Raw genomic sequence first — 22,252 nt, 5'->3', positions numbered from 1 at the left:
TTCTCTGTACCCTCCAGCCAAACTTTCTATCTCCCCCCAACCCCAGCAGAGGAGTCCTCAACTTCCTCTATCCTTGACGCTTTCTACCCTGCCAGCCCAGATGACCTGAACTTTCCATTTGGTGAAAACGATTATGCCCAAACCCTTCACTGTGGCAACCCACTGTTTGCCTTCCTCTTCTTTTCTAGCCAACTTCATTACTTGTCTTCCTTCCCTCTCTCCATCTAGATCTCAAAGTAAAACCCCATTCTTGGCTTATGATTTGTGCCCCTTATCATGGTCAGGGTGAAATTCCCACCAGTCCTCCTTGACCTCCTGGTCTCAATTTAGAGAAGTATCAGACAGAGCTGGGCTCAGACTCCAGTTCAGCTGCTGTCTGGACTTGGCCTCTGAATCCCTCATCTGTACAATAGACGTTTCTCTAGATACTTTCCAGGGCCTGGGGAGAAATAAATGTAGGCAGAGTGCCTGATACTTAATTGGAGCTAACGAAATGGAATCTATTATTATTGTTACTTTAATGATCATCACTTCCATCTGCCAGTGACCCCTCATTGTGCTCTCATCACCGCCCTCTCCCTTCTCTGTGAGGGGTATCAGGGCACTGATCCGTACCGGAACTGCTGTTGCTTTTGGCCAAAGGCAATCAGTTACTAAAGAGACCTTCTCTTCTTCCCATCCGCTTGACCTGCGGGTCACATTATTTTGCCGAAAGGCAACTACAACTAAATGAGAGTGGGAGACCGATGCATAATCCAACCACTACCTCTCCGGACCAAAGTGAAAATGTGGAGACTTTGGCCACAACCAGGAGTGAGGACTACTAGCTGTGTCAGTTAGTTCAAGGGCTAAGCCCCAAACGAGCTCTCTCCACAGCAAGAGACTTCCTTCCCGCGCATTTTGCCGTAGCCGCTGGCTCCAGACCACCCCTCCAGAGAATGTGGAGAACTAGCTCTGTGGCTCAGAATTTGCTAAGTGGAGGAACCTCACCCTTGCTAACCTGCGGCCCTGGTCCAGTTCTCTAGAGAGAGCTCAGCGGCAGCCTACAGTCCCCGGCTCCTCTAATAAACAGCCACCTCCCTTGCCAGCACTGAGAGAAAAACCAGGCCCCTGGGGCTCTGGGCCAGAGGAATTTAGAAAGCCTTCTCTCCGTTGGGTCAGCCATTTCCCTGAGCCCTGAGGACCTCCCCCACCCACTTTCTCTGCCCTCCCCAGAGGGGTCACAGCTCCGAACAAGCCCGCCCTCTCTGACTCAGCCCCCCTGCCCACCCCAACCTGCCTCCCACCGCTACTCCTGGGCTTTTACTTGTTCTTCCTTGCGCATGGAAAAAGCCAGAAGAGCCCCCACCCCCACTCCCATTCTGACCTACTACCTTGGAAGGCAAAGAGGCAGAGAGACTTTTTTCACTGAGCAACTCTCCTGACCCCAGCCACATTTAGGGAGAGAGGACGAGGGACCCCCAGTTTTCAGGTCTTTCCAATTTCTCCGTGGTCGAGCTCAATGAGCAAAACTGCTAGTAGTAGGGTCTGCACCTCTCAGACAAGCTGTTCCAACTCTTTTCTAGAAAACCTGTTCTGCTCGCTGCCTGACAGAGACAGCTCTCACCTTCCCCGTGATCTTAACTGCAGAGGCCACCACTGATTGGATCACGGGTGAACAGCTGAGCCAAAAAGGAGCCAACAGATTGGGCGCGCAATGACATGGGACTCAGGTGGCCCGCCTCAAATGAATGAAGTGGGCCAGTCCGATTTCTCTCCTACATGGCGCATTCGAATACACAAGCCTGTCACAATCCATGGTGACGGGGAAGCCACAGGAGCCACAGGCAAGATGAGTAAGCAAAGGAATCTGGCCAAGACAGAGGAAGAGGGAGCCCAAGTGTGGGCAAAAGCCCTGACTGCAAGGCCATGTCTACACCCTTCGTGTGCCCCAGCCTCAGCAACACCTGTGAGCCAGCCTCGACCTTTCATCTGTGTCCTGTGAGATTCTTCTATAAACTCTCGTTCACGCCCTTTCTGACTGGAACCAGCTCGAACAGGCTTTGTTTCTTTGCAACCAAAAGAATCTTGACGGAAACAGTTTCCTCCAAATAGACGCCGAGGTCTAAAACGATCCCTCCGGACATGCTGCATTACCGTGGGAGTCTCCTGTTAGCTTGTCTGTAACAGTAGAGAACATAGCCATCGCGTCCTGAACACTTTCTTTCATGCCAGGCCGTGTGCTAAGAGCTTCACGCCCATTGTCTTGCTTCTTCTCATTTCAGCCCTATGATGTAATATTATTATCCCTGTTTCACATGTAGGAAAACCAACACCTTGAGAGGTGAGGTAAATTACCCAAGGTCATGCACTTTTCCAGGGGCCCACCCAGCACCTAAGTCTAGTTGGGATGATTCCAAGTCTGTACTATGCATCCCCAGGATTTGTCTCCTGTATGATCTGACAAGGCAGGATGAAGCCATGTCACTGCTACCTGCCGGCATGCGCTTACAGAGGCTCTCCTGAGAGTGATCGGTATCCCAGCACCACGAACCGACAGGGATGCCCAAAGTGCCATTGAGAATTGTGGAAGCAACCACAGATACTGCTCTCCACTCCCAGTGCCCTATGGGTGGGTCCCCAAGGACATCAGACAGGTACAGGCCCCATCCCCTGCTTGCTGCAGGCTTTTGAAAGGGAATGTGGGGGTGCCTGGGTGGCTCGGTCTGGTTAAGGTTGGGGGGGACTCTTGATTTTGGCTCAGGTCACGATCTCAGGGTCTTGAGATAGAGCCCACTCGGGCTCCCCACTCAGTGCGGAGGCTGCTTGAGATTCTGTCCCCCTGCCCCTCCCTCCCTTGATACCCCCCCCCCACTCCTACTGGTGCTCTTAAATAAATAAATAAAATTTAAAAAAAAAAAGAGGAAGGAAGGAAATGTGGAATTTAAAGCATGTTAGGAAAGGCAGCTACACCTGCAAAATCACCAACAGTAGGGATGACCTTTTGAAGAACAATTTCAAATACACTGAACAATAGATCCATTTGATTTTTTTTAATCCTCCCTCAACATATCCCCTTGTTGACCTAAACATTGTTTACAATTAACATTTTCTCAAATAATTTCCCAGGGATGATTTTTATTGTTAGGGTCCTTTCGTCAGTATACAACCCATGAAGCTTGTCCATTTGGGCAGGAAATGGCAGGTTGACGCTTTTGTGAAGTATGGACGGCAGCTTAATATTCACTAAGGGGGTCGGGCCCCAGTTCCGACCAACCACCGTTGATTATCCTCCAGACTACCTTCGAGGGTAATAGAAATCATACTAGATGAAAACGTTTTATTCAAAAACACATTTACCTTCTCAGGGCAGAGAAGTGAATGCTCCTATGGGAAAGGAGATGATAAAGGCAGATAGTCATTAAATGTGCCCTCGAAGTTGCTGGGGGGGTTTAAACTAGATCTGTAATTACAAGGCTACTAAAGATGTGAGGGATATAGTTAAGGTTTCGTCAGCACTTTTATTGTAATACTTAGTGAGATTAGTCATTTTAGTGTGCCCTCTCTATGCCAAAAATGGAAGACAGCTGTGTGTGCTCCAAAAACTGTTTTTTAAAGGATAGTTGTGTGGATCAAGTGCATTTTCCACTGGGAAAACGTATCTGAAAGCTTTTGCATTTCAGCCGGTCATGTCAAAATGACGTAAGGAGGAATGGTGGCTTTAGCTGTTGCTCCTAGATAACGACAAGAAGCTTCGAGGATGCAGACAAGCCACGAGGGGATAATAGGGAATATCAGGTTCACACACACCCCATCCCCCATCTCCTGCAAAGAGGCCCTCCTGATGGCACCAATCCGTCCCGAAGTTCATTCCCTGAGCTGGAGAGCCCTTCAGAAGTGTTGAGAGGCAGTTGTGTGAGGGCTTGGTGACCTAGATCAAGACCAGCCTGTCACCCCAGGACAGAAAGCCAGATTCTTTTGTAAGACTGCGCCTCTTAGTGAATCAGATCTAAATCCAGGAGTTGTGACTCGCCTGGACATATTCATCTTCCCAAATATAAACCTCGAGAATTTGTTTCCACTAGTACATTAAATATTTACAATTTCACACACCAACAAGTTTGAGAACTTAAATTTTAAACAAAGCTCATGTTTATTATTTGTTCTTAGTTCCATCTTGTCAAGTTTCTCTGAGAGAGGTAATATTTCTTTATCGCTCTGAAAAGTGAATGCTTTGAAGATGGTCATATTCTTTATTCCAGAGGCCCCCAGGTATTTTGTTCCTCAATTCAATTGGTGACCTAATGGGAAATCCAATGTGTGGCTTTATAGAAGGGGTTTAAAAAGTCCATAAAACAACCCAGACTCTTTTTTGTTTTTCCCTTCTTAGCATATATTACTTTGTTTGGGATTTTGTTGTTGTCCTAAGGCCTTGACTTTGGGTTTGTTTTTTTTTTTTAAGGCCCTGACTTTTTATAACGTTATACTCTAGTTAGTGAGATAAGAACTCAAGACATAAAACTATTAAACGATGAACACAAATCAGCATGCTAAAGGAGCTGTTGGCACAGACAGGGATGTGCAGCTCAGATCCCCCCTTCCAGATCCTTCTCTTCCAGAGAGTCCAGAAAGGACTCTCCACCCAGCTGCAAGGACTGTGGTGAGCTGGCAGCCCCCAAGGTAGCTCCCTCCATTTTCAAGCCAAGGTCATGGTCCTCTTAGGAGGCCCCCCAGATAACTGAGCAGCCCAGTAGTACAGGGCCTGGCCATTTCCATCCAATGTGTAGCCTACCAGCTGGCCATCTTTGTCTCCAGAGGCACCATTAGGCTGGCCGACTCTTTGTCAGGAGAGCGTGCTGGGTGATGGCTCCCTGTGCCTTATCCCACCTCCCCTTCTTTTCCTTTCACAGAGACCCCTCCTCAATGAACTTTGGCAATGCTAACTATGTCTCAGAGACATAACCTAACCTGCAGCAATGTCGAAGTGTTAACAGAAATCAAGAAGGGATTAGGGCTACGACCCTGTTTGTGTGTGTGTGTGTGTGTGTGTGTGCACGCGTAGGTGTTAGAAGGGATATTAAAGTTCTCCTAGGGGATTGTGATGAATCATGAACTTCGAGCTCCACTGTCTTGAAAGATACCTGCACTTGGAAAGCCTGGGAAGATCGGGAACCAGTGATGAGAGACCTGGGCAGACCAATCCAGTGTAGGCCAAGGCAGATGGGCACCCAGCAGTCGGCCCTCTCCAGCCCCACTACTGAGGAGACTTTTACAGAGATGCAGGGGGGGAACATGCCTGTCTTGCTTTCAGAAAAGCTCAACTGGAGTCCTAGCGCAATGTTTGATGAACCGTGTGACACTGGGTGGAACACTTCACTTCCCTAGACCTCCCTTGTTCCCTGGGGATGATTCTGATTCTCCTGGCCAATCCTACAGAGCAGTTATGCAGGATCAAGAGAGACAGTGAAAGCATTTTGTTGGCTGAATGGCCCTAGGAAAACATAAGGTATCATTACCATGTCACTTCTGAAAGGTTAGGAGCAAGCCTGCGTAATGGAGGCATGACGAGCTGTACCACCTTGGTGGGGTCAGCTCCCCCACTTCCCAGCACCACCCCAAGTCTCAACGTATATTTCGCTTATCTGAACCTAACTTACGCTGAACTTATTTAGCACATCCCTACTTTGTCAAATGTATATCCACTAATCATTTTATTATTTTCTTCCTGGTATGTTTATCATTTAATCTGGTGATCCTGGCACAAAATATATACTCCATAAATATTTGCTGAATTGAATTGAACTGACCCTTTCATTTTTTTCTCTTGGTCTCTAAATGCTTTGTGACAGCTTTCACAAACTGATTTTTTATGCTACTGTACCATCCTGTTCTTTATATCAGAGTGAATGATTTAGACCCTAGCTGTTAAATAACATGTTAGCTACTCCCTCCACTAGGAGATAATGATGAATTCAATGTCAATTTATCAGGGCTGCGTGAAAATAAATGTTCCCAGGCTTTAGCTTATCTTCCATGAATTTTATCCTGAAAAAGTGCCTCTGCTGTCCAGAATCTTCAAGTTCAGTGGGGAAGAAAGCCACAGAGACAAGTGGTATGGTAGTAAAATTGCAAAGTACCATAATGGCATCAGGGAAGGAAAATTCGCTGCCTTGCAGGGGTGCATATTGGCTGTAATTAAGAGTAGAGACTCTGGAGCCAAGCAAGTACTGGGGTTTGAATCCTAGTTTCTCCTTTGAGAGTTTGTGTTCCTTAATTTTTCCACATCTCTGGTTCCTCATCTGCAAAATGGGAATAACAGTAACACCTATAATGTAGGTCTGATGTGAGGTTTTAAGTAGGGCAGTGTTAGGAATATAGGCAGTGTTTAAACTGGTGAGTAACTTAATTTCAGGAAACAAACTGAGAGTTGCTGGAAGGGAGGGGGATGGGACGGATAGGGTGGTTGGGCTACGGGCATTGGGGAGGGTATGTGCTATGGTGAGTGCTGTGAACTGTGTAAGATTGATGATTCACAGACCTGAACTCCTGGGGCAAATAATAAATTATATGTTAATTAAAAAATAAACAAACTGATTTAAAAAAAGTTGCTTAGAATTCAAAGGTATTTCTTTTGATATATAGCCTTAAATATAAGTGTCTGCTAGACATGGTAGATATTGCCATTTACTCTGGTTTGCTTCTGTTTTGCTTTTTCCTACTCAGAATCCCTTCCCTCAATTTCTTCTGATAATAACTCCCACATCGCTGGGGGAAGCACTCTCCCCACCTCCACTTAGCCTTGGTAGAACTGCCAAACCCAGTATCTATGGCCCCAGCCGCAGAGTAAGGCCACAGCCCAGATGGGTTACATCACGTTATTCATCCCCTTGGCCTGGGAGACTGACCCTGGAATATGGACACACCCCAAGCTGGGTAAACTGAAGTAACTTATAGATGGATGCTGCAAGAGCGGAGATGCCTTCTTCCTCAGTAGGGTCAGGGTCCGAATTGGTGTAAACACAGAGCTACCTGTTGTCAAATTCCTCCTTTTCCTCACCACAGGGAGGTAATGAGATCGCATTACAAAAGAAGCAAAGCTGAGGGAGGGAGAAAGGAGAAGAGATAGAAGGAGAGGAAGAGAGAGAGGAGGGCAGGAAGGAGAGAGAAGAAGAGAAAGAAGGAGGAAGAGGAGGAGGAACAGAGAAGAAAGTAGGATTAAAGAGGGAAAGAGAAGAGATTATATATATATATAGAGAGAGAGAGACAGAGACAGAGAGACAGAGGCAGAGGGAGGGTTGAGAGAAGAAAGAAGAGAAAAAAGACAACACAGAGGAGAAGGGGGAAAAAAGAGAACGGGGCTTGGAAAGAGATGGGTGGAAAAGGAAATAGAGGGGAAACAGAAATAGAGATTCATAAGGACAATGGTACAAATATACTATAGACAAAGTGAAATGTCTTTGCATTATCATATTGGCTTACTTGCTAAGCTACCAAAGAATTTTTGAGAAAGTACATTTTGTGACTGAGAAAATAACATACTTTTCTAGACTAAAGAGTACAAATAATCATAGAGTAACTTTAGGATCATGACCTTGAAAACTTTTGAAACACTATGTCAGACAATGCAACATTACTATTTTTCCATCTTATACAACAAGGTTACTAAGATTCCTTAGTCAGAAATTACATCTGTATTCCCTTCAGTGCCTTGAACGTAGCACTCAATAAATGTCTGTTAAATTAATGTGGGATGGATGGACAGAATGAACACACTGAAATTTGGAGACTCTCAGATTATGGGGTCAGCTAAGACCCCATAATAAAGTGAGAAGTAACATTTGTCTGTGGCTTACTCAGCCTCCTCTTTATGGATACTTTTATCCCTTTTTGGCACCTGCCCCACCCCCCAATGCTCTTCCCACTTCCCATATCATAAAACCTGCCTTCAAAGGACAATCCAACACTCGTGCTCTAAGAGTTGTAAATAGCCAGTAGAACTTAATGGTCTGTTCTTCACGGGCCCTTCTAAGGGCGCTTGAAGAAGAGACAAAGAAAGAAAAGCTTTAAAATTCAAAAAAAATAAATGTTTCGTTCTGGAAGTTCTGGCCTAAGTGAGCCAGTGCTAGAAGCATTTGGGATGATGGCACAGGAAGACACGGACCTCCTGGGACTCCAGTGGTCATATGAGTGGCCTGGATAACAGTGGCACGGAATCAGGGTTCAGACTCAGAATTCCTGAAATCCTGACCACTGGGCCCCAGAAGGAAACCCATCTGTTTGAGTCTGATTTCATTTGTTTATGCTTTGCATTTTTCCTTGTAGGAAAATACATAATTATTTTGGCCACGTTGTGCCCACTGAAATCACAGAATGTTTTCCAATGCTTTTAATGTCCACCCTGAAAAGAACACACTCATTACTATTCCACAACTCCAGAGTGTTTCTCAGAATCTATAAACAAAAACTTTCCTATTAATAAATGAACACACACAGAGAGAAGCAAAAAGGAGGGGGGCAACGAAAAATGCTCAGTTATGATCAATTTAAACCTGACTATAGAATGCTTTTATTCTGCTTCTTCCCCAATTTACTGATGAAGAAAACACAGCTTTCTCAAGGAATTATCAGGTATTTTCTGCATCAAATCCAATGTTCATCTGATGAGGTTGCCAAAACCATGCCCAGTACAGTTGGAAAAAAGTACCATGATTGATTATCATCTGTCATGGATGCAAAAAGAGAAAATGGTAGATCACATGCCCTCAACTGTATTTGTCCCTGGAGATTCATTCACTCTTCTCCAAGGAACTGAACCCAGATTTCTCCTGGATAAACAACTCATCCTTCTAAGCTAGCCCATATACTTCATATAAGATCAGGTCTAGGATAATCAACATTTCCTATTCTCTGGATCATAATTAGAGGTTTAAGGTTGTTTAATGACCCAATTAGAGCCAATGAGACTTTCAGCAGAGGTTACTACAACAGTGACTTTTTTCCTGCAGCATTTCAGCTTGGAAAGTTTTTATATTTTGTAGTAACTTGCAATCGTGAAAGAAGGACGAAATCAACCCAGAGGAAGTAGGATGCAAATCCACTGCCTGAGAAAGGAATCAACTGAGATGAAGTGGCGCCAAAATTGACACAAGCAACTCTCTTTGGCCTCATCTTGGCCCCTATTTAAAAGCCAGGCCTGAAGCCATAGTTTTGCTTTGCTTAAGCTAGTTTGGGTTCAGTATGTCATTATTTGCAACAGAAGAATCCTAATTGACATAGCTGTCAAGGCTACTTCCTCCCTCAGCTATAACCTTTGACTCACAATTAGTTAGTATAAAATTAATTTACCATAAAGAAGATATCAAATAAAAATTGAGGGTTAAGATTTGGGAGTACTGTTTCAGAGGGCTTTTTCATAATTCTGGGGTTTCACATGCCAGAGAACTTCCAAACACTCCATACCAAAGAAATACAAGCTTCAAGAAGAAATCAGACTTTATCTCCAATCTATCCTACTGGACGTCCTCACTCCACTCTGAGAAATAAGAAGTAACTGGACAGCATGAGAAGGAATTCTTAGAATTTGAGGGCATTCTTCTGCCAAAGAACCATGATATAGTCAATGAATATTTACTGAGCACCTGCCACTTATAGGCCCTAGTCAAGGAACTGAATCTAAGAGATGAAGATAAAATATAATCTCAGACATCAGGAAGTCTGTGAGGTAGCACGGGACACTAACCTGTATTAGCTACCTGATCAGCATTCCAGCCATGCCTGATCCAGCTCTCTAAGGAGAAGTTGCATGTCTAGATAATTAACGAAGGTTCCACACGCAAAGAGATGGAGAGCATGCACTAGAGATATTTTTTTTTTTTACGCATAATACCTCATTTGAGCACGCGCGGTACTCTGTAAGGAAAGAGAAGTCTCTTTCTTGGATTAGCAACACCAGGAATTTGCCTTGCAAAAGAACCATTTTCCTGGCTAGTTTAGGTTTTCTTCAGTCTCCCAATACAGGACCTGAACTCATGACCCTGAGATCAAGATCGGAGCTGAGATCAAGAGTCTGTTGCTTAACCGACTGAGCCACCTGGGTACCCCAATAAATATGGTTCTCATTGCAATTCTCCAAGTGGAAAATGCCCTCCGTTGCCTCTGGGATTTTGCACCCTCTGGCTGAAATGATCTTTCATTGCCTTCTATCTTTTCTACCAACTCCACATTCCTTCAGCTTCCTACTTTTTTCCTGCATTTTAGCTTGCATGTTTACTCACTACATATGTGCTATTTACTATTTCCTGATCATCACATCACTATTTCAATGACCTTGTGGTAAGCATATGACAAGAGCGTTGAGATACGAAGATAATGTTCCTTGAACCTAATTACCTGGTATTGCAACAATTTCTCCTACAACTATGTTAACTGCAGCTCTGGAGCATGCAAGAAACCACCTGAATTTTGATTACCTCTGTGTGTGTGTGTGTGTGTGTGTGTGTGTGTGTGTGTGTGTGACACATAAAACTTAGAGGCTATAATTTTTAAATTCAGCACCTCTCATGGTGTGGTAAATCCCACGCACGCTTGCTCTCAGGGACCTGCCTGCTGTGTTCCCTGGGCCAGTTCTGTGCTGTGATCCTGCCTCTCACACCCCAGCTCTTACATCTGAAGTGGACTATCCACACTGACCCAACAAGTCTCCTTCTCTCAAGAATTAGGAATCCAGTGCTACTCTAGTGTCCCAAGAAATGAGTCCATTTGAGATGATCTGTATGTTCCACAGTACCTCACCGGGATCTCGCCAAGGCCCGCCTGTTCAATTCCTCCTCAGGGCCTATGGGAATCCTCAGAATCAATTACATGAATTCTCTCTTCTTAAAATCACTGTCTGTGACTTCTCATGAAAAGAACCTTTCTAATTCGTGCAGCAGCAACATTACTAAAAACTATCAGTATATTTTCCTTATTGGTTTGGGCTTCTCAATGGCTACATTCAGTCTTATTGAAGGCACTTCATTCCATGAGCTATAGAATGCCTTATTAGATAAAAGGGAAATACTTTGATTGAGTCTTGTTAGAAGTCTAAACTTCAAGAAGACACATCTTCTAAGAAAATCTTTCTTAACCATCATTAAAACCTTATATCCTGAACCCTCACTTTAGTGGTCTCCTCAGAGCCCACGCTATGGGATCTAATGCAAGCCTAAAAGAAGACAGTGGCCTGAAAGTTCTAGAGAATCTCCCATGGCAGTGACACAATCCTTCCTATATCCTCCTTAACATATAATCCTGTCCTAAGTGAAAAGACTACGGTGTAGTTCATCAGTTTCTTTCAGCAATGACCAGGCATATTTGGAATACTGACCCTTTTCTCAGAGTCCTTTCTATATTGAAACCATAAAAGAAAACTCAATTTTATAATTTGAAGCTGGCATTGAAATGCACAATTATCAGCCAGTAAGTAATGTCTGTAAGTTCTGAAGGAGTAATGAGTCTCTATTAAGTCATAATTCTACTGTATGTGTTGCTATTTGTATACTTTTATGCTGTTTACATTAAATGATCTTTTAAGTGTCCTTGAAGCTGACCTTTTTGCCTCATACACAAAAGCTATAATTAGTTGAAGAAGAGAAATTCAAATTCCAGATGTCTGAGTATTTTATTTTTAAAACAGACACCATCCCCCCGCCAACACACAATCTTCTATTTCTTTTTAGTGAATATGCAAGTAAGAAGGTGTTAAGTTTATTAGATGGTTTCTTTGATAAGAGTCCAAAAATGCTTCAGACTCTTAGAAAATTATCAATTTATAGTGGGCAGCGAAAAGCAGAAAAGTAACTTTAAACTCAAAGGTTTTGCCTGTTAGCAGTGGTGCCCAATGTATTGGAGACATTGTTCTGCATCTGGTGAAGGACGTGAGGAACGTCTTTACCACTAGTGCCCAATACTTGTGCAGCCTCTACTGAGCCCACCTGGCAGTAGTCTCCATGACTTCTAGAGCAAATGAACTCTGAACACTACCCCACAGGATTATCAGTAGAATCTACAAGTGGCCAAAATTCATCAAAATCTTGGTAGATGAAAATGGATCTCTTTCTAGGTTCTCTGTCGGAAGACCATGGAGAGGAAATTTGCCATAAACTTCCCCCAAATGAGGCTGCTCTTTCCACTAGGAGAGATCTTTAATGCCCCGAACTTTTGAAACATTAACTATTCGCTTAAGCTTCGGGAAATCGACATTACCAAAAAGTCCCAGCAAATCTGAGTCTCCTTCAGAGAATAGTGATCCAGCTGAACACCATGATTTACATTCCATCTTCAAAGTGAGATAATGCAAGAATGCCAAAAATTCAACAGAGCCTTCTCAAGTAACAATCTTGTCCTTGAGGGAGCATTGGGATTTTGAGTTGTGGAATTTTCCACTCATTTATCCTTTCATTTTCCAACTTCTTTGCCTTCAAGTGTCCACTGGCTCCTCTCAGTCACAGCTGTACAAATCACAGGACTCTCACTGGCATGAGACATATATATTATTCATCTATCCAGTTTCATCTAAAGGAAATCCAATAAAGACAAAATTTTACTTTCCAGTGAAATATTCAAAGCTGCTTTTTCCCCCACAAGAAACTGGGCCAAAAACTTCGTCCATGATCTATGTAAGTACAAAACTTTTTGCCTATCAGAGCATGTATGAATTTGATTTTATTAAAGTATATGCCTGCTTTCCTCTTGTTGTGCTTCATAGTACTTTCTGTATAAATATGTAACAAATTCAATGTTTTTACTAATTTGTGAAGCTTTCTGTAACATAGGAATACGGAGAACACACTGTGCTTTTCCTTACAAATATTGACTTAAAAGGACACCTTGTTTACATTTGTGTTACATCCTTGATAGAATGTGGGTACATATTGCCAGATTTGTTTTCCTCAAACTGTAAATACAGTGGACAGAAAATTCAAGTGGTGATTATACATCAAGTAATACCCTTTGCCTCTGGGTTGTTGGTTGAACTAGAACCCAGGTTAAGGTCATCATGATCCTCATGTAATAGGCCCTTCAGTTGCTAAAGGAAGTTGTCTGTGCCAGACTCAACACACACACACAATCACACACACACACACACACACACACACACACACACCCCTTCCTACTTGACAGAAGCCGGTTCTGAGTCACAAAGATTCCATATGAAAGGAAGGAAGAAAATGAGGTAAACACCAGCATGGAGGTGTTTATCAGCCTCCTGCATTTACCACAGTCGTGGGCTAATTATATGCTGTGAAGATAGACCTTTCTCTCCTTCAGGAGACAGTTTACCACCCCGCTCTGTGAAAGGGTTGTGTGGGACACTTACAGAGTAGGAGGGAGAAATGTCTACCTGTCCCCCAAGCCCCACGTCCTCACGTTCAACCCAGTTCTCCATGACTGAAAAATTACACCCTCGAATAATAACCAAAAGCCCCTGAGCAAAAAAACAAACAAACAAACAAACAACAACAACAACAAAAACCACTGAGCGAAAACAGAGCAAAAAAGGATGCGAGATCCATGCTCTTTGTCAGAAGATAAAAGTCACATTACAAAAGAGACAGTCAGGTCTTTATAAGCAAAACAGAACTTTCTCAACATCTCACAGCCATCTCATTAACCAATGCTCTCTCATCATGAGTGATCATGGTTATTTAGAGTCAGAAGCAAAATATGGAGAGATCGGTCTGTGGGCAAGTGGAGACAAGGCATAACAAAGGAAGAGCTAGGTGTGTGAGGAAAATGATGAAGTGGACATACTTCAGGGCTTAATTCATCAGGAAGAAAATGTATCAACTCAAGCAGGGATTTAACCCCTTCTGGTTGGAAAGTCAAATACACATGTAAACAATTATTCCTATTTCTTTCAGCATTCATCTACTCTGTATGGTTTGAACTTGACTTGGGTTTATTGCCAGCCTTGGTAAAGACATCTCATAAAACTTGAACATGTAAAAAGGTATAAATTTCAACATCTATAATTGTTTTTCAAAACTCATTGATTCTGAATCCAGAAAGTTATAATTTGTGATGATTCAGTTCCGAGCTGCACCAGGGTGTACCATTGAACTCACAGCTGGGCACCTCAAATGACCGATGGAGGGAATTTCTGGGACTTCATACTTCAGGGGTAGCAAGGAGGATGGCCCTACAGTAGCCAATGCTGAAAAAGACCTTAATGTGAAATAAGACAGTGCCTTAGAACACACTCCAGCAGCATCACCTCAGCAGTAAGCCTTATCTATTCTACAAAGGCTTGTACACAAGCCTTGATCTTTATTGGTGACGTCACCTTGCTATTTCCCCATTTCAGGTTGTCCTCCTACTCATTTGCACCTAATTTTGTTTGTATAAACATGTTGGGGCAAGGGAAAGAACTGTGAGATTTTAGACTTTCTATTCCTTTGTAAAGCACTTTGTATTACCTCTGAATAAAGGGTTCAAAAATGAATATTTTTAAGAAATCAGTGGGAAGGAGGAGAGAAGCAATGGTTATTTCCTTTCCCTGTTTTTCCCAAGTTAAAATGTTTTGAAAGGTTAGCGCACCTGATGTTTATATATAAATAAAAATGATAATGATAGGTGGTTTGTGTTTATCCCTGGAATGTGGCAAAGGCAGAGCCAGAAAGGGTAGAATAAGGTATGACAGGACAGCCTGGGTCCATGGAGTTGAAGGTAGGACATAAAAGGGGGTGGTGGGTTGCTCATAGAACTAGCGTAAAGCCCTCAAGATCAATTGGTTCAAAGAAACCAGCAAAGAAACTGGTTCAAAAAGAGGGCCACATCTTTACCTAAAGACAAAGAATTGAATAGCGAGGGTTATTATATAAAAATTATGAGCAAGAGCATGTAACTCTTGAACTCAGGGTCATGAGCTTAAGTACCATATGGGATGTAGAGCTTACCTTTGAAAAAAAGTTTTAAGGGGCACCTGGGTGGCTCAGTGGGTTAAGCCGCTGCCTTCGGCTCAGGTCATGATCTCAGGGTCCTGGGATCGAGTCCCGCATCGGGCTTTCTGCTCGGCAGGGAGCCTGCTTCCCCCCCCCCCCCCCCGCCTCTCTGTCTACTTGTGATCTCTCTCTGTCAAATAAATAAATAAAATCTTTAAAAAAAAAAAAAGTTTTAAAACAATTGTGAACATTTTTTTTTAAGATTTATTTATTTATTTATTTATTTGACAGACAGAGATCACAAGTAGGCAGAGAGGCAGGCAGAGGTTGGGGGAGGGACGAAACAGATTCCCTGCTGAGCAGAGAGCCAGATGTGGGGCTCGATCCCAGGACCCTGGGATCATGACCTGAGCCGAAGGCAGAGGCTTTAACCCACTGAGCCACCCAGGCACCCCAATTGTGAACATTTTTAACAAGGAAAATAAAAATATGAATTTTATATATTGGCCATTTGTTAGCTGTGTCACCTGGAGCAAGTTACCTGACCTCTCTGCGCCTCAGTCTCATCATCTATAAAACTGAGATAATAACAGTGCCTGCTTCTTAGGCTTACTAGGAAAAATCAAATCAGTTACTATTGATAAACTACCTAGAACAGAATCTGGAAACAATAAATATTTGATCAATGTCAAGTCTTTTCATTTTTCCTCTTATTATTATTATTATCACCACTATTATTGATAAATCAGGCAGGCCTTTCTCAAGTAAATGAAGTTTGTTAATGAACTGGAAAACTCAGTCCACTGTGGATGGGCACATCACAGTGACAGAGATGTCAACATTTTGGGATACATTTGGGTGGAACCTCACTTTGGCTTAGATCCAAACACAGATGGGGAGGCAGAAGAAATCTCATCTCCATGACTAATAGCCACTCATATTTATAAACATGTAGATAGCAAATTCCACGTAGCATTAAACAAACAAACAAAAAAACCCCTCCAGGAATAGAATTGAAAACCCCAGCTTTCGGGGCACCTGGGTGGCTCAGTGGGTTAAAGCCTCTGCCTTCGGCACAGGTCATGATCCCAGGACCCTGGGATCAAACCCGCATTGTATGGGGCTCTCTGCTCAGTAGGGGGCCTGCTTCCTCCTCTCTCTCTGCCTACTTGTGATCTCTGTCTGTCAAATAAATAAATAAAATCTTTTTTTAAAAAATCTTAAATTAAAAAAAAAAACAAAACAGCTTTCTTGAATCCCAGTTTTGATTTTTTAGAAACCTTGACCAACCCACTTCCTCCTGCTTGGTGGTTTCCATATCTGAGGTTAATAACAATCTTCACCTGAACTGTTGTAAAGATTAAATGTTTTGAAAAAGCACTTTATAAGCTATAAATTTTACAGAGAACTGTACATCCTTAAAAGCACAATTTATCATAAAATGTTTTTCTTATTTTGAATCCATAGGAAAAAATCTTTCTTACTTTCTTTCAAGGATTTAGCACTGACTATGAAAATAGAATATGTCATGAGAATATGCATGGAAAATGTATTCAAAAGAGAAAACACTAAGCTGGCAAGCTTGAAGGTTTGGGTTTTAACCCCAGCTTTCCCATGGAGACATCCTATAGCTCCAGGCAAGTCATTTAGACTTGCTGGCACCCCACTTCCTTTCCTGTAAAACAGAGGATGAATTAGATGATCTCTCCCCCTCTAATTCCATAATTCTGAATGTCATATATATGTTAGCATGAATCCATGAGTCACTAAAACCTGGTCAATTTTTTTAAAAAGTTACCTAATAAACAAAATGTTTCATAAGCAATTCGAGAGATCTTGAAACAGACTCTCAAAACATTGCATAATCATGTTTAGGCAAAGACTTCAAACCCAGGAAGAGCGTCTTGGAATTGGTCCTCTCTTCACCACCATTGCAATTTACAGAAGACAGGCTGTCAGTTCACATGTCCACATGCGCTTTGGCCTGAGGGTTCAGAGCGTTTGAATGTCTCAATAATTTTGGGGGGCGCTTAATAAATAGAAAATGGTATTGCCTCTTTCAAAATGAAATGAGAGCCTAAGAGCATGTTTTGTTTCTAGAACATTCTCAGCATCTCAAAATGCTTCGATAACAGCTTTAGCTTCCTTCCCACCCCACCCCCTGCCCCCATTTCTGCCTGGATCAATGTAACAACTTCGTGAAGTAGGCGGGCCCAGGAATCATTGTGGCCGTTTTACAAATGAATACCCTGAGATCAAAGAAATAAAATGATTTGCTTCCCACTAAGAGTTGGTGGTCTTCACTCTTGGATCTCCTGACTCACAAGTCAACCCCAACTCAGTCTAGGAGTGACCCACTCGCAGCTACACACCTGCCTGGAGTCCAGCGGCCCTGCCCCATGCCTGGTTCCACCCCCTCCAAGAACAAAATGCTTTCCTCTCATTTACTGCCCCAACTCCTCTCTGGGACCCCCTGTGGAACCGAAGTGGTTCTCTGAATGTTTTAGCCTTTTACAGGATTTCCATGGAAAAATAAAATTCCCAGATAGAAACAACGGACTTACTGATGAGTGGATTAGACCCTGCTTCCCCTGTCTTGTGGTTTCTCCCCATAAATGTTTTTCCAGTAATTCAGTGGCTGCTTTGGGAGAGCTGTCCAGAATACTTTCATCGGGGCTATTTTTTCATCCTACAATTTTGGCCATCTCTCAGTTTATTTTTCAAAAGGGGAAGGGGGTGGATCATGTCCTGGAGAGAAAGATCCTATAGGGTCCTAAACATCGTAAGTCCCTGGGATAATTAAGAGGATTTGAGAATTATACCCCTCTCTGTTAACTGACTGAGGAAGTGGATCAATGTCAAATCACAAACACAGGATTCTGAAAACAGAGTATAATTTTATGAAACTCCCTTCCCAGCCCCTGTGGTAGAAATAAGGCTGTGATATGTTTGATGTGCTTGCCCTGGGCTTGGTTGGCAACTGGAATCCAGCAGAGCCAGCGGGTTGGGAACAAAAGATCACATAGAGATTAGCTCCATAAGAAACATGCCTCTGTTTGCATAATATTCGGGTTTCCACCTTCATAATGCCTTAGTTTTATTTATTCCCAAGCTGAGTGGCAGAGACAGCTACCCGTTGTGGTACATATGGTTACATTGCTTCTTCTGGTGGTTCTATGGGAGAAGCATGATTGCTTTCCCTCTGGTTATTGAAGCAAAACCAACACAGCTCTAGATCTTTGATTCGTTTTTCACTTATGATGGAAGACATTGGCAATCATACATACCACTTCACCTAAGTCGGGTCCACAGCTATGAAAAATCAGCTCTGGGAAAGACATCATTTTAGGTGCTTCTGGAGACATTTTAAATCGGAGCAAGACAGAGCCCCATTTTCCAAAAAGGTATTTTGAAGTTGCCAAAAGTGGATGGTTCTTAAATCAAAGGGCTAAGAAATGGTTTCATGAAGAAGTGGCATTGAAAATGAGTCCTGACGGCCGGGGAGATTTTTACTACATGGCTCAAATAATAACAAACATATATATATATATATATATATATATATATATATATATGTGTGTGTGTGTGTGTGTGTGTGTGTATATATATATATATATATATATATTGCACATCTTTAAATGGCATTATTACATATATCATGCCACTCCTTAAGACAAAAAGAAGGAGTTCTGCCACGGAGAAAGCACACCACTGTGCCAAGGCAAGGATGGGGAAACAGCAGACATTTGTAGGAATTAGCAAATCTGTTTCCATGCACCCAACAAAACTTTAGTGAGCACCTACTACATCCCAGGTGTGAAGTGACGGTGATACAGAGATTTTGAGGCAGGGATGTCTGTCTTCAACAGTCACACAGCCTGGAGGAGAGGCTGACATACTTGGGTCAGAAGTTGGGCATCAGGAGGTAGTAGGAGATGAAGATGGCAGGCTACACCAGGACCATGTCGAAAGGGTCCTTAAAATGAAGTTAAGTGTCAGTACGTAATTCTACGACAAGAAGATTATTAAAGATTTGGGGCTGAGGCAGATTATGGTGGGTTAAATACACGATTCATTTAGAGCCAATGCAATGGATTCATTCAGAGCATGAAGTGAGGAAGAAAGACGGGTTCAGAGGCAAGAGCAAAGGTCTATCAGAATGCAGGTGACAAGGCTCTGAAAACAGGAGCACAGCAAAAGATTAAAGAGAATGAAAAGAAAAGGGACTCAACAAAAATAGACGGTGTAGACACTGACTTGCTTGAAAAGAGAACTTTTTGTCTGGGCCATGCAGAGTTAGGGACACTGGCAGGATATGGAGGGGAGGTGTTCAGGCAGCGGCTGGACGTTCAGGTGTAGGACACCCAGGTGCTGGCAATCAAGATATATGTTGGTTAAACAAAAAAAAGATAATTTTGGTGCTATCCACAAGGGAGGGGCTGTTGAAGCCACAGAATTGAACAAAGATACCTGAGGTAGCAAGGGTAGGTGTAGAAGGAGGAAGATGAGCACACTCCAGGAGGATATTTACATTTATAGGGTAGATGCAGAAAGAGAAGCCCATGAAGAAGACAGGAGAAGTGAGAAAAAAGTGGAGGGTCAAGAGCTCACCACCAGGAAACCCAGAGAAGGGGAATGTTTAAAGGAAAAAGTGTCAATAGTCAGATGCTAAGGAAAAGATGAGATGAGGTGGGCCATTGGATCTAGTGGTTAGGAGGTCACCAGCTACATTTGAAAGAGAAACTTCAGTGGGGCCAAGGACAGAAAGTCAGCACTCAAGACAGGAAAGGGTGAGTGGTGGACAGCAAGGAAGTAGACTTTAGGAGGTTTGATGGAGGGATATAAAAATGAAGACGCAAGTGAAGAGGGCAGGACTGATGGGGGAGGGACAAAGGACTGAGGTTTGCAGAGAGAGTTAGCATGGCAAGGAGGTGGGCACATACACCTCCAGAGCAAGTTTAACAGAAGAAAGCTAGGAGGGGGTGAGGATACAAGGACTCTCCCCCTAGACTGTCCAGCCCACAACTATGGACACGATCACCAGCTCTCCTTGGGACGACTCACAGATTTCTACCACCTGGCCTAACCTCTTCCTGAGCTCTTGATCTCTACATAAAATGATCTACTAGACAAGTCCACTTGAGTGTCTGAAAGGCACCTCAAACTCAACCTTCCCACAACAAATTCATGAACTCTTCCTCCAAAAAAGGTCATCACCCACTGCTCCCTTCTCAACAAACAGTATCATTTTCTACCAAATTGCCCAAGTCAGAAAGTTAGGACTTATCTCAGTACTTCCATTGCTCTCAGACCCCAACATTCCAAAGTTTTCATTCATCTCCCAAAATCTGCCTTTGCCATCCTACATCTACAGTGATCTTTTCAAAACTCAACTCTGATCGTGTCCACCTAAGGTGGTTTCCTCCTGGGCAGGGCTGGAGTCTGACGTGACTGTCCACACCCTGCCCCACTCCCAGCCTCACCTCCCACACTCCCTGCACTCACATATCCAGCTCCCCTGTTCTCCACTCACTTCTTCTTCCTTCTTGTTCTCTTCCAGTTCTGTGCTCTGTACATGGTCTTACCTCTGCCCAGTACCCCCTTCCCACCATTCTTTTCGTGCAGTTAACTTCTATTTCAGGCAGGATGGGAGATAGTCTAACAGAGTGGTTAGGACCAGTTTTGCCATCACACTGAGTTCCAAGCACACTCCTCTGCTCACCAGCTCACCAGCGGGGGTTATCCTCGACCAGGTGCTTAGTGTCTCTACACTGAACTTTCTCACCTGGGTGTGAGGGAGTCCATATCTCACGCAAAATTCATATAAAGCACTGATATCTGGGCCTGGCACATGATAACCACCACAAATGTCAGCTATTTTGTATTCTTCTTCTTTCCCACCTTGGGTCATTCATCACTTCCCGGAGAAAGTCACCGCCCTCTGTCTGCACTCTGGACCTCCTTCTATCCATCACAGATTTTTGCATTCACTGGGGAGCCTGGGTAGCTCAGTCAGTTAAGCGACGGACTCTTGACTTGGGCTCAGGCCTTGATCTCACGGTCTTGAGATCAAGTCCCTCATCAGACTCTGGACTCAGCAGGGAGTCTGCTTGAGATCCTCTCTCTCCTTCTCCCTATGCCCCTCCCCCGCTCATGCTCTCTTTTTCTAAAATAAATAAATAAACCTGTTAATAATTTTGCATTTATTACAAGATTTTTAAATTACATCTCTCTTCTCCACCAGGTTGAAGGCCCCTTGAGAAAAAGACTTTTCTTCCTTTGTTCATATATATAGCCCAGTCCCCCTGCTACAGTGCTTGCACAGAGTAGACACTCAACCAATATTTGTCCAATGAATGAATGAATGAACGAGCAAAGAGGAGCAGCCCAGCTGTGGTTAGAGTATGCAAGGGTTTGTATATCCAGCTTGTCTTCTATGGAACAACCCAGTATTTTGCCATTTAGCCATTTCATACCTGTTTTAGCCAGGTCCAGATTAGCAGTGTGCCATCCTTCTATAAATACCAGCAAATTATTATTAGCAATATGCACTTTTTAAAATAAATCAGATGGGTCTGGGATAAAATTCATATTTGTGCAGCCCTCATAGACCCAGGACATTTGGTCATCCATGCTTGAGGCTGATGAAGATGATGACAACAATGACAATAATCTCATAATAATTAACAAGGTTTATGAATATTATTAGCACGTTAAGTCCCAGAACACATTGAGCCTGTCAGTGGCAAGTACAGAACAGAAGCTCTGAAGGTCATCTCATGTGCCAAAGGAGAAACACTGAGAGAGAGCCAACCTCCTTGCTTCCCTCCCTCCCTTCCCATGTCACCTTTCCTCCAGGTTTTTTCCAAGGAGGACCAATAGTTTGGCCTCACATTTTATTCTAGGGAATAGTTTTTGAATAATTCTCTTGGTGTCCACTAATGGACGAATACTAACTCCCTGGAAAACTCTTACACAACTCCTACACAACAAATATGAGAAAATCAAATTAAAGACCCCTGTTACTCCCAATAGATTGCCTTTACTATAGTATGCAAACCCGTTAATGTCTCCCTTTGCTTCTACTATCAAAACGTTCTCTCCCTTGACAGAACAGCTTGGGAACTTTGGAACGACAGAGTGAACAACAGATTCTATATTGTCACTAGAATGTTTACTATTATCAGTGGCCTTTCTTTTATTGAGTCCCTGGAAAGGTGGCCAGCCACAAAGACCTAGGGGCATTCCCTTGCATGAAACTGAGCAGTAGTTTCAATGTCTTGAGGGTAAACTCTAAGAGCGTTTTGCTCTTTCTAGAACAAGAGAGAAGAATCAAAGTCTTAGCATTCACA

The sequence above is a fragment of the Martes martes genome, assembly GCF_963455335.1.
Source record: "Martes martes genome assembly, chromosome: 8".
NCBI classification, from domain to species: domain Eukaryota; kingdom Metazoa; phylum Chordata; class Mammalia; order Carnivora; family Mustelidae; genus Martes; species Martes martes.
The sequence above is the reverse complement of the archived record's forward strand: the minus strand, read 5'-3'. Positions refer to the sequence as shown.